Source organism: Ambystoma mexicanum, chromosome 3q (assembly GCF_040938575.1).
Source record: "Ambystoma mexicanum isolate Mex_15411 chromosome 3q, UKY_AmexF1_1, whole genome shotgun sequence".
In the NCBI taxonomy this organism is placed as follows: Eukaryota; Metazoa; Chordata; class Amphibia; order Caudata; family Ambystomatidae; genus Ambystoma; species Ambystoma mexicanum.
The window spans coordinates 909,628,447-909,641,120 of record NC_090926.1 but is presented as its reverse complement, the minus strand read 5'-3'; positions in this window follow the sequence as shown (position 1 = coordinate 909,641,120).

The window sequence follows — 12,674 nt, the reverse complement described above, 5'->3', positions numbered from 1 at the left end:
TAAAATGTATACTCAATACAAATCCCACCGCTGTACACCAGTGTTAGGCAGAAACCTGTGCAGTTCCCTTGGGGAACACTGCAAAAGATTTAAGACTACAGGTAGAGCAGTAAACCCCTTTGGTAGCAGTCTGTACCACCCAGATTTACCTGGTAGCTGTGGCTGAGCAGTCAGACTTCTCTCAAGAAGAGTTAGGCAGTATGTAAAGTATACACAATATGTACCAAAACACAATAGCACAAGCAAACACTGACCAGAGCTTGGTTTCAAAAGTATATAGTTATTTATTTAAAATACACATAAGTTAAAAACACTCTAGCAAAAATATAGTAAAAGCACTTCAACACAGTTATAATGAAAGTAGATTCAATCCTTTCTCCTATCTAGACAACTCTAAGTAAACACCACTTAATTAAAACAGAGGTGAGTGCTTAACGTTAGATGACACTCTAGTAGTTTCCAAGAAAGGGAGAGAAAAAGCAGAAATGGGTTAGACACACCACTCTAAGGTCCAGAGCACTTGCAATAGGCTTAAAGAAGAATAAAGTCACAGGTGAGCAAAAGTCACTAGGCAGGGCCCACTCTTAGAGTAGCCGGAGCGAAAATGTGCCCAAGATCACACTGTTAGTTAGAGATTCAAAGTCTTGCAAAGAGTCAAAAAGAGGTTAGAGTGGCTCAGAAAGTTTAGCCAAAGTGTCCCAGGCACTCCCAGGTTCGAAAGCCGGGGACTAAATCTACCCCGTACAGTCGGTAGCAAGGGAAGCCAGGCAGAACACAGTACCTTAAGCGGAAAGGATCCTCCAGCGGTGGCAGTTGTTCCAGGCAGTGGCAGCAGGGCTCGACGTCGGTCAGGGGAGAAGAAGTTCTCGCTGAAGAGCAGAAGAAGAGGGTCGTTGCACTGCCCGGGAAGAAACCAGCCGCGGAGTCCTCCGGTTAAGGGGTTGGTACCGACTTTCGCGGTATGGGGGTAAAGTGTGGTATTCCGGTTGCCGGGGTGCTTGGCACAGGCAAGGCGGCCACGAGATACCTCAAAGAACGGAAAGAAGGCGAAAACTGGTTGTCCCCACCAGTCAAGGGAAGGAGCCACTCCGTTAAGAGTTCTCCTCGGTCGTCGGGAAAAAGTGGTGAGACGGTTCAGCAGGGCTCCACCGGGTGGTGTCGTCGAAGCAGGTCGGCTCAGCTCTTCCCTCGTCGGATTCTTGGTCCTGTGGCGACTTCTGAAGTCCCAGTCCCCAAAGCCCTGCTTTTATGCAGCAAACCCCCATTCACCCAGCCTAGCTGTCACTCAAACATGCTAAGTGGTGAGCCGGGCGGCTCACCACTTGGGCCAATCAGGACGGAGTGCGACTTGAGTTACCAAGGTAACTCAGTCCAGGGTGCCTAAATCCCCCTCCACCCCTCCTAAGTACCCCAGACAGAGTGGCACCACTTTGGAGGGCTTCTGTGGAGAAGCCCGCCAAAAGTGGAACAAAGGGCTCCACTTTGGGTCAGAGTTACAGAGGCGAACACCAACGCCATTTTAGAATCAAGTTTTGGCAAAAAGTCCCAACCGGAGTTATAAAAATAAATATATAAACCGGCGGTATGTTTAAGGCTACCGTAAATAATTAATTAAATGTGTTAGCCTAAAACAATGGGAAATCCCATAGGGAAATATTCGCGGTTGAATATAAAAAGTAGTTTCCACTGCCACCAGCCAAAACTCGATCAGGGGGGACGGAGACGTGCCCCCTCGACTAACAGACCCTGGGGCAATCGAATTGCCCCAGCCAGTACGTCCACAATATGATGGTTTGTACTGGTTCTGTTCAGGATTCAAGACTAGCAAAGTCTTTGGTGACTTTACATGCCCTGGGAGACAGTAGTCAGTCCCAGGGTATGGAGTCTATGTTGGGGAGTCCCTAGGACACCCCTGGGTCACGGCACAGAGGGTGCTGTGTGACCCACATCACAAAAATACATGAGGCCCTATGGAGTAAAAGACCCCATAGCCCATTCAACACAAGGTTTAACCAAGAAAACACACTTCAACATGTCCAAGAGTGAGGGTAAAAGAGTCTCACTCTTGGCAGGAGAAAAAAATTAAACCCCAGAAATCCAGCAAAGCTGCTGGGGGACTCACTAGGTAGGGAAATTCAGCCTAAACAGAGAATTCTCCCTAACAACCATAACAGCTAAGGAGTGAAAGAGATCGTAAAACAGAGACCAATAACAGCTAATGACTGAAAAGATCCTAAAACAGAGATCCAGAGAACATAACAGTTAAGGACTGAAACAGCTCCCAAAACAGGAATCCAGAGACCCATAACAGCTAAGGACTGAAACAGATTCTAAAACAGTGATCAAGAGACCCACAACTGCTAAGGACTGAAACAGATCCTAAAACAGAGATCCAGAGTGCCACAACAGCTAAGGACTGAAACAGATCCTAAAACAGAGATCCAGAGACCCATAACAGCTGAGGACTGAAACAGATCTGAAAACAGAGATCCAGAGACCCATAACAGCTAAGGACTGAAACAGATCCAAAAACAGAGATCCAGAGACCCATAACATCTAAGGACTGAAATGATCCTAAAACAGAGATCCAGAGAACCATACCAGCTATGGACTGTAACAGATCCTAAAATAGAGATCCAGAAAACCATAACAGCTAAGGAGTGAAACAGATCCTAAAAGAGAGACCCAGAGACCCACAACAGCTAACAACTGAAAAAGATCCTAAAACAGAGATCCAGAGAACCATAACAGATAAGGACTGAAATGATCCTAAAACCGAGATCCATAGACCCATACCAGCTATGGACTGAAACAGATCCTAAAATAGAGATCCATAAAACCATAACAGCTAAGGAGTGAAACAGATCCTAAAAGAGAGACCCAGAGACCCATAACAGCTAACAACTGAAATAGATCCTAAAACAGAGATCCATAGAACCATAACAGCTAAGGAGTGAAACAGATCCTAAAACAGGGACCCAGAGACCCATAACAGCTATGGACTGAAACAGATCCTAAAACAGAGAACCAGAGACCAAAAACAGCTAAGGACTGAAACAGATCCTAAAACAGAGATCCAGAGAACTATAACAGCTAAGGAGTGAAACAGATCCTAAAACAGAGACCCAGAGACCCATAACAGCTAAGGTCTCAAACAGATCATAGAACAGAGATCCAGAGACCCATAACAGCTAAGGACTGAAACAGATCCTAAAACAGAGATCCAGAGACGCATAACAGCTAAGGACTGAAACAGATCCTAAAAGAGAGATCCAGAGACCCATACCAGCTAAGGACTGAAACATATCCTAAAACAGAGATCCAGAGACCCATAACAGCTAAGGACTGAAACAGACCGAAAACTGAGATCCAGAGACCCATAACATCTAAGGACTGAAATTATCCTAAAACAGAGATCCAGAGAACATAACAGTTCAGGACTGAAACAGATCCCAAAACAGGAATCCAGAGACCCATAACAGCTAAGGACTGAAATGATCCCAACACAGAGATCCAGAGACCCATAACAGCTAAGGACTGAAACAGATCCTAAAACAGAGGTCCAGAGAACCATAACAGCTAAGGAGTGAAACAGATCCTAAAACAGAAACACAGAGACCCATAACAGCTAATAACTGAAACAGACTCTAAAACAGAGATTCAGAGACCCATAACAGCTATGGACTGAAACAGATCCTAAAACAGAGAACCAGAGACCAAAATCAGCTAAGGCGTGAATCCGATCCTAAAACAGAGATCCAGAGACCCATAACAGCTAAGGACTGAAATGATCCTAAAACCGAGATCCATAGACCCATAACAGCTAAGGACTGAAATGATCCTAAAACCGAGATCCATAGACCCATACCAGCTATGGATGTTAACAGATCCTAAAATAGAGATCCAGAAAACCATAACAGCTAAGGAGTGAAACAGATCCTAAAAGAGAGACCCAGAGACCCATAACAGCTAACGACTAAAACAGATCCTAAAACAGAGAACCAGAGACCAAAAACTAAGGAGTGAATCCGATCCTAAAACAGAGATCCAGAGACCCATAACAGTTAAGGACTGAAAGAGATCCTAAAACAGAGATCCAGAGAACCATAACAGCTAAGGAGTGAAACAGATCCTAAAACAGAGACCCAGAGATCCATAACAGCTAAGGGCTGAAACAGATCGTAGAACAGAGATCCAGAGACCCATAACAGCTAAGGACTGAAACAGATCCTAAAACTTAGATCCAGAGACCCATAACAGCTAAGGACTGAAACATATCCTAAAACAGAGATCCAGAGACCCATAACATCTAAGGACTGAAACAGATCCGAAAACAGAGATCCAGAGACCCATAACATCTAAGGAGTGAAATGATCCTAAAACAGAGATCCAGAGAACATAACAGTTAAGGACTGAAACAGATCCCACAACAGGAATCCAGAGACCCATAACAGCTAAGGACTGAAATGATCCCAAAACAGAGATCCAGAGACCCATAACAGCTAAGGACTGAAACAGATCCTAAAACAGAGATCCAGAGAACCATAACAGCTAAGGAGTGAAACAGATCCTAAAACAGAGACACAGAGACCCATAACAGCTAATGACTGAAACAGAGATCCAGAGAACCATAACAGCTAAGGAGTGAAAGAGATCGTAAAACAGAGACCAATAACAGCTAATGACTGAAATGATCCTAAAACAGAGATCCAGAGAACATAACAGTTAAGGACTGAAACAGCTCCCAAAACAGGAATCCAGAGACCCATAACAGCTAAGGACTGAAACAGATTCTAAAACAGTGATCAAGAGACCCACAACTGCTAAGGACTGAAACAGATCCTAAAACAGAGATCCAGAGTGCCACAACAGCTAAGGACTGAAACAGATCCTAAAACAGAGATCCAGCGACCCATAACAGCTGAGGACTGAAACAGATCTGAAAACAGAGATCCAGAGACCCATAACAGCTAAGGACTGAAACAGATCCAAAAACAGAGATCCAGAGACCCATAACAGCTAAGGACTGAAATGATCCTAAAACAGAGATCCAGAGAACCATACCAGCTATGGACTGTAAAAGATCCTAAAATAGAGATCCAGAAAACCATAACAGCTAAGGAGTGAAACAGATCCTAAAAGAGAGACCCAGAGACCCACAACAGCTAACAACTGAAACAGATCCTAAAACAGAGATCCAGAGAACCATAACAGATAAGGACTGAAATGATCCTAAAACTGAGATCCATAGACCCATACCAGCTAAGGACTGAAACAGATCCTAAAACAGAGATCCAGCGACCCATAACAGCTGAGGACTGAAACAGATCTGAAAACAGAGATCCAGAGACCCATAACAGCTAAGGACTGAAACAGATCCAAAAACAGAGATCCAGAGACCCATAACAGCTAAGGACTGAAATGATCCTAAAACAGAGATCCAGAGAACCATACCAGCTATGGACTGTAACAGATCCTAAAATAGAGATCCAGAAAACCATAACAGCTAAGGAGTGAAACAGATCCTAAAAGAGAGACCCAGAGACCCACAACAGCTAACAACTGAAACAGATCCTAAAACAGAGATCCAGAGAACCATAACAGATAAGGACTGAAATGATCCTAAAACCGAGATCCATAGACCCATACCAGCTATGGACTGTAACAGATCCTAAAATAGAGATCCAGAAAACCATAACAGCTAAGGAGTGAAACAGATCCTAAAAGAGAGACCCAGAGACCCATAACAGCTAACAACTGAAATAGATCCTAAAACAGAGATCCATAGAACCATAACAGCTAAGGAGTGAAACAGATCCTAAAACAGGGACCCAGAGACCCATAACAGCTATGGACTGAAACAGATCCTAAAACAGAGAACCAGAGACCAAAAACAGCTAAGGACTAAAACAGATCCTAAAACAGAGATCCAGAGAACTATAACAGCTAAGGAGTGAAACAGATCCTAAAACAGAGACCCAGAGACCCATAACAGCTAAGGTCTCAAACAGATCATAGAACAGAGATCCAGAGACCCATAACAGCTAAGGACTGAAACAGATCCTAAAACAGAGATCCAGAGACGCATAAAAGCTAAGGACTGAAACAGATCCTAAAAGAGAGATCCAGAGACCCATACCAGCTAAGGACTGAAACATATCCTAAAACTGAGATCCAGAGACCCATAACATCTAAGGACTGAAATTATCCTAAAACAGAGATCCAGAGAACATAACAGTTCGGGACTGAAACAGATCGCAAAACAGGAATCCAGAGACCCATAACAGCTAAGGACTGAAATGATCCCAACACAGAGATCCAGAGACCCATAACAGCTAAGGACTGAAACAGATCCTAAAACAGAGGTCCAGAGAACCATAACAGCTAAGGAGTGAAACAGATCCTAAAACAGAGACACAGAGACCCATAACAGCTAATAACTGAAAAAGACTCTAAAACAGAGATTCAGAGAACCATAACAGCTAAGGAGTGAAACAGATCCTAAAACAGAGACTCATAATAGCTAGGGACTGAAACAGATACTAAAACAGAGATCCGGAGACCCATAACAGCTGAGGACTGAAACAGATCTGAAAACAGAGATCCAGAGACCCATAACAGCTAAGGACTGAAACAGATCCAAAATAAGAGATCCAGAGACCCATAACAGCTAAGGACTGAAATGATCCTAAAACAGAGATCCAGAGAACCATAGCAGCAACGGACTGAAACAGATCCCAAAACAGAGATCCAGAGACCCATAACAGCTAAGGACTGAAATGATCCTAAAACTCAGATCCATAGACCCATACCAGCTATGGACTGTAACAGATCCTAAAATAGAGATCCAGAAAACCACAACAGCTAAGGACTGAAACAGATCCCAAAACAGGAATCCAGAGACCAATAACAGCTAAGGACTGAAATGATCCCAAAACAGAGATCCAGAGACCCATAACAGCTTAGGACTGAAACAGATCCTAAAACAGAGATCCAGAGAACCATAACAGCTAAGAAGTGAAACAGATCCTAAAACAGAGACACAGAGACCCATAACAGCTTAGGACTGAAACAGATCCTAAAACAGAGATCCAGAGAACCATAACAGCTAAGGAGGGAAAGAGATCATAAAACAGAGACCCATAATAGCTAAAGACTGAAACAGATCCTAAAACAGAGAACTAGAAACCAATAACAGCTAAAGAGTGAATCAGATCGAGAGACCCATAACAGCTAAGGACTGAAACAGATCCTAAAACAGAGATCCAGAGAACCATAACAGCTATTGACTGAAACAGATCCTAAAACAGAGATCCAGAGACCCTTAACAGCCAAGGACTGAAACAGATCCAAAAACAGAGATCCAGAGACCCATTCCAGCTAAGGACTGAAACATATCCTAAAACAGCGATCCAGAGTCCCATAACAGCTAAGGACTGACACAGATCCTAAAACAGAGATCCAGAGAACCATAACAGCTATTGACTGAAACAGATCCTAAAACAGAGATCCAGTGACCCACAACAGCTAAGGACTGAAACAAATCCTAAATCAGAGATCCAGAGACCCATAACATCTAAGGACTGAAACAGATCCGAAAACAGAGATCCAGAGACCCATAACAACTAAGGACTGAAATGATCCTAAAACAGAGATCCAGAGAACATAACAGTTAAGGACTGAAACAGATCCCAAAACAGGAATCCAGAGACTCATAACAGCTAAGGACTGAAATGATCCTATAACAGAGACCCAGAGACCCATAACAGCTAAGGACTGAAACAGATCTAAAACAGAGATCCAGAGAACCATAACAGCTAAGGAGTGAAACAGATCCTAAAACAGAGACACAGAGACCCATAACAGCTAATGACTGAAACAGATCCTAAAACAGAGATCCAGAGAACCATAAAGGCTAAGGAGTGAAAGAGATCATAAAACAGAGACCAATAACAGCTAATGACTGAAATGATCCTAAAACAGAGATCCAGAGAACATAACAGTTAAGGACTGAAACAGCTCCTAAAACAGGAATCCAGAGACTCATAATAGCTAGGGACTGAAACAGATACTAAAACAGAGATCCAGAGACCCATAACAGCTGAGGACTGAAACAGATCTGAAAACAGAGATCCAGAGACCCATAACAGCTAACGACTAAAACAGATCCTAAAACAGAGAACCAGAGACCAAAAACTAAGGAGTGAATCCGATCCTAAAACAGAGATCCAGAGACCCATAACAGTTAAGGACTGAAAGAGATCCTAAAACAGAGATCCAGAGAACCATAACAGCTAAGGAGTGAAACAGATCCTAAAACAGAGACCCAGAGATCCATAACAGCTAAGGGCTGAAACAGATCGTAGAACAGAGATCCAGAGACCCATAACAGCTAAGGACTGAAACAGATCCTAAAACTTAGATCCAGAGACCCATAACAGCTAAGGACTGAAACATATCCTAAAACAGAGATCCAGAGACCCATAACATCTAAGGACTGAAACAGATCCGAAAACAGAGATCCAGAGAGCCATAACATCTAAGGAGTGAAATGATCCTAAAACAGAGATCCAGAGAACATAACAGTTAAGGACTGAAACAGATCCCAAAACAGGAATCCAGAGACCCATAACAGCTAAGGACTGAAACAGATCCTAAAACAGAGATCCAGAGAACCATAACAGCTAAGGAGTGAAACAGATCCTAAAACAGAGACACAGAGACCCATAACAGCTAATGACTGAAACAGAGATCCAGAGAACCATAACAGCTAAGGAGTGAAAGAGATCGTAAAACAGAGACCAATAACAGCTAATGACTGAAATGATCCTAAAACAGAGATCCAGAGAACATAACAGTTAAGGACTGAAACAGCTCCCAAAACAGGAATCCAGAGACCCATAACAGCTAAGGACTGAAACAGATTCTAAAACAGTGATCAAGAGACCCACATCTGCTAAGGACTGAAACAGATCCTAAAACAGAGATCCAGAGTGCCACAACAGCTAAGGACTGAAACAGATCCTAAAACAGAGATCCAGCGACCCATAACAGCTGAGGACTGAAACAGATCTGAAAACAGAGATCCAGAGACCCATAACAGCTAAGGACTGAAACAGATCCAAAAACAGAGATCCAGAGACCCATAACAGCTAAGGACTGAAATGATCCTAAAACAGAGATCCAGAGAACCATACCAGCTATGGACTGTAACAGATCCTAAAATAGAGATCCAGAAAACCATAACAGCTAAGGAGTGAAACAGATCCTAAAAGAGAGACCCAGAGACCCACAACAGCTAACAACTGAAACAGATCCTAAAACAGAGATCCAGAGAACCATAACAGATAAGGACTGAAATGATCCTAAAACCGAGATCCATAGACCCATACCAGCTATGGACTGTAACAGATCCTAAAATAGAGATCCAGAAAACCAAACAGCTAAGGAGTGAAACAGATCCTAAAAGAGAGACCCAGAGACCCATAACAGCTAACAACTGAAATAGATCCTAAAACAGAGATCCATAGAACCATAACAGCTAAGGAGTGAAACAGATCCTAAAACAGGGACCCAGAGACCCATAACAGCTATGGACTGAAACAGATCCTAAAACAGAGAACCAGAGACCAAAAACAGCTAAGGACTAAAACAGATCCTAAAACAGAGATCCAGAGAACTATAACAGCTAAGGAGTGAAACAGATCCTAAAACAGAGACCCAGAGACCCATAACAGCTAAGGTCTCAAACAGATCATAGAACAGAGATCCAGAGACCCATAACAGCTAAGGACTGAAACAGATCCTAAAACAGAGATCCAGAGATGCATAAAAGCTAAGGACTGAAACAGATCTTAAAAGAGAGATCCAGAGACCCATACCAGCTAAGGACTGAAACATATCCTAAAACTGAGATCCAGAGACCCATAACATCTAAGGACTGAAATTATCCTAAAACAGAGATCCAGAGAACATAACAGTTCGGGCCTGAAACAGATCGCAAAACAGGAATCCAGAGACCCATAACAGCTAAGGACTGAAATGATCCCAACACAGAGATCCAGAGACCCATAACAGCTAAGGACTGAAACAGATCCTAAAACAGAGGTCCAGAGAACCATAACAGCTAAGGAGTGAAACAGATCCTAAAACAGAGACACAGAGACCCATAACAGCTAATAACTGAAAAAGACTCTAAAACAGACATTCAGAGAACCATAACAGCTAAGGAGTGAAACAGATCCTAAAACAGAGGCTCATAATAGCTAGGGACTGAAACAGATACTAAAACAGAGATCCGGAGACCCATAACAGCTGAGGACTGTTAGGGAGAATTCTCTGTTTAGGCTGAATTTCCCTACCTAGTGAGTCCCCCAGCAGCTTTGCTGGATTTCTGGGGTTTAATTTTTTTCTCCTGCCAAGAGTGAGACTCTTTTACCCTCACTCTTGGACATGTTGAAGTGTGTTTTCTTGGTTAAACCTTGTGTTGAATGGGCTATGGGGTCTCTTACTCCATAGGGCCTCATGTATTTTTGTGATGTGGGTCACACAGCACCCTCTGTGCCGTGACCCAGGGGTGTCCTAGGGACTCCCCAACATAGACTCCATACCCTGGGACTGACTACTGTCTCCCAGGGCATGTAAAGTCACCAAAGACTTTGCTAGTCTTGAATCCTGAACAGAACCAGTACAAACCATCATATTATGGACGTACTGGCTGGGGCAATTCGATTGCCCCAGGGTCTGTTAGTCGAGGGGGCACGTCTCCGTCCCCCCTGATCGAGTTTTGGCTGGTGGCAGTGGAAACTACTTTTTATATTCGACCGCGAATATTTCCCTATGGGATTTCCCATTGTTTTAGGCTAACACATTTAATTATTTATTTACGGTAGCCTTAAACATACCGCCGGTTTATATATTTATTTTTATAACTCCGGTTGGGACTTTTTGCCAAAACTTGATTCTAAAATGGCGTTGGTGTTCGCCTCTGTAACTCTGACCCAAAGTGGAGCCCTTTGTTCCACTTTTGGCGGGCTTCTCCACAGAAGCCCTCCAAAGTGGTGCCACTCTGTCTGGGGTACTTAGGAGGGGGGGAGGGGGATTTAGGCACCCTGGACTGAGTTACCTTGGTAACTCAAGTCGCACTCCGTCCTGATTGGCCCAAGTGGTGAGCCGCCCGGCTCACCACTTAGCATGTTTGAGTGACAGCTAGGCTGGGTGAATGGGGGTTTGCTGCATAAAAGCAGGGCTTTGGGGACTGGGACTTCAGAAGTCGCCACAGGACCAAGAATCCGACGAGGGAAGAGCTGAGCCGACCTGCTTCGACGACACCACCCGGTGGAGCCCTGCTGAACCGTCTCACCACTTTTTCCCGACGACCGAGGAGAACTCTTAACGGAGTGGCTCCTTCCCTTGACTGGTGGGGACAACCAGTTTTCGCCTTCTTTCCGTTCTTTGAGGTATCTCGTGGCCGCCTTGCCTGTGCCAAGCACCCCGGCAACCGGAATACCACACTTTACCCCCATACCGCGAAAGTCGGTACCAACCCTTTAACCGGAGGACTCCGCGGCTGGTTTCTTCCCGGGCAGTGCAACGACCCTCTTCTTCTGCTCTTCAGCGAGAACTTCTTCTCCCCTGACCGACGTCGAGCCCTGCTGCCACTGCCTGGAACAACTGCCACCGCTGGAGGATCCTTTCCGCTTAAGGTACTGTGTTCTGCCTGGCTTCCCTTGCTACCGACTGTACGGGGTAGATTTAGTCCCCGGCTTTCGAACCTGGGAGTGCCTGGGACACTTTGGCTAAACTTTCTGAGCCACTCTAACCTCTTTTTGACTCTTTGCAAGACTTTGAATCTCTAACTAACAGTGTGATCTTGGGCACATTTTCGCTCCGGCTACTCTAAGAGTGGGCCCTGCCTAGTGACTTTTGCTCACCTGTGACTTTATTCTTCTTTAAGCCTATTGCAAGTGCTCTGGACCTTAGAGTGGTGTGTCTAACCCATTTCTGCTTTTTCTCTCCCTTTCTTGGAAACTACTAGAGTGTCATCTAACGTTAAGCACTCACCTCTGTTTTAATTAAGTGGTGTTTACTTAGAGTTGTCTAGATAGGAGAAAGGATTGAATCTACTTTCATTATAACTGTGTTGAAGTGCTTTTACTATATTTTTGCTAGAGTGTTTTTAACTTATGTGTATTTTAAATAAATAACTATATACTTTTGAAACCAAGCTCTGGTCAGTGTTTGCTTGTGCTATTGTGTTTTGGTACATATTGTGTATACTTTACATACTGCCTAACTCTTCTTGAGAGAAGTCTGACTGCTCAGCCACAGCTACCAGGTAAATCTGGGTGGTACAGACTGCTACCAAAGGGGTTTACTGCTCTACCTGTAGTCTTAAATCTTTTGCAGTGTTCCCCAAGGGAACTGCACAGGTTTCTGCCTAACACTGGTGTACAGCGGTGGGATTTGTATTGAGTATACATTTTATTGTGCTTTAGATACCTTAGTGCAACTAACCACAAAGCTTAGCACTGAAAAAGTAAAACCTCTAACATGTCAGTTATAGAAAGCTATAGTCAAGAGTCCCTTGCAGCCAAAACTGCTGATTGTTTAAGAGTGCTCTGTAAACATAAGGATCTCCTGACTAAGGGCAAGAAAATGGAGCTGATTGAAAG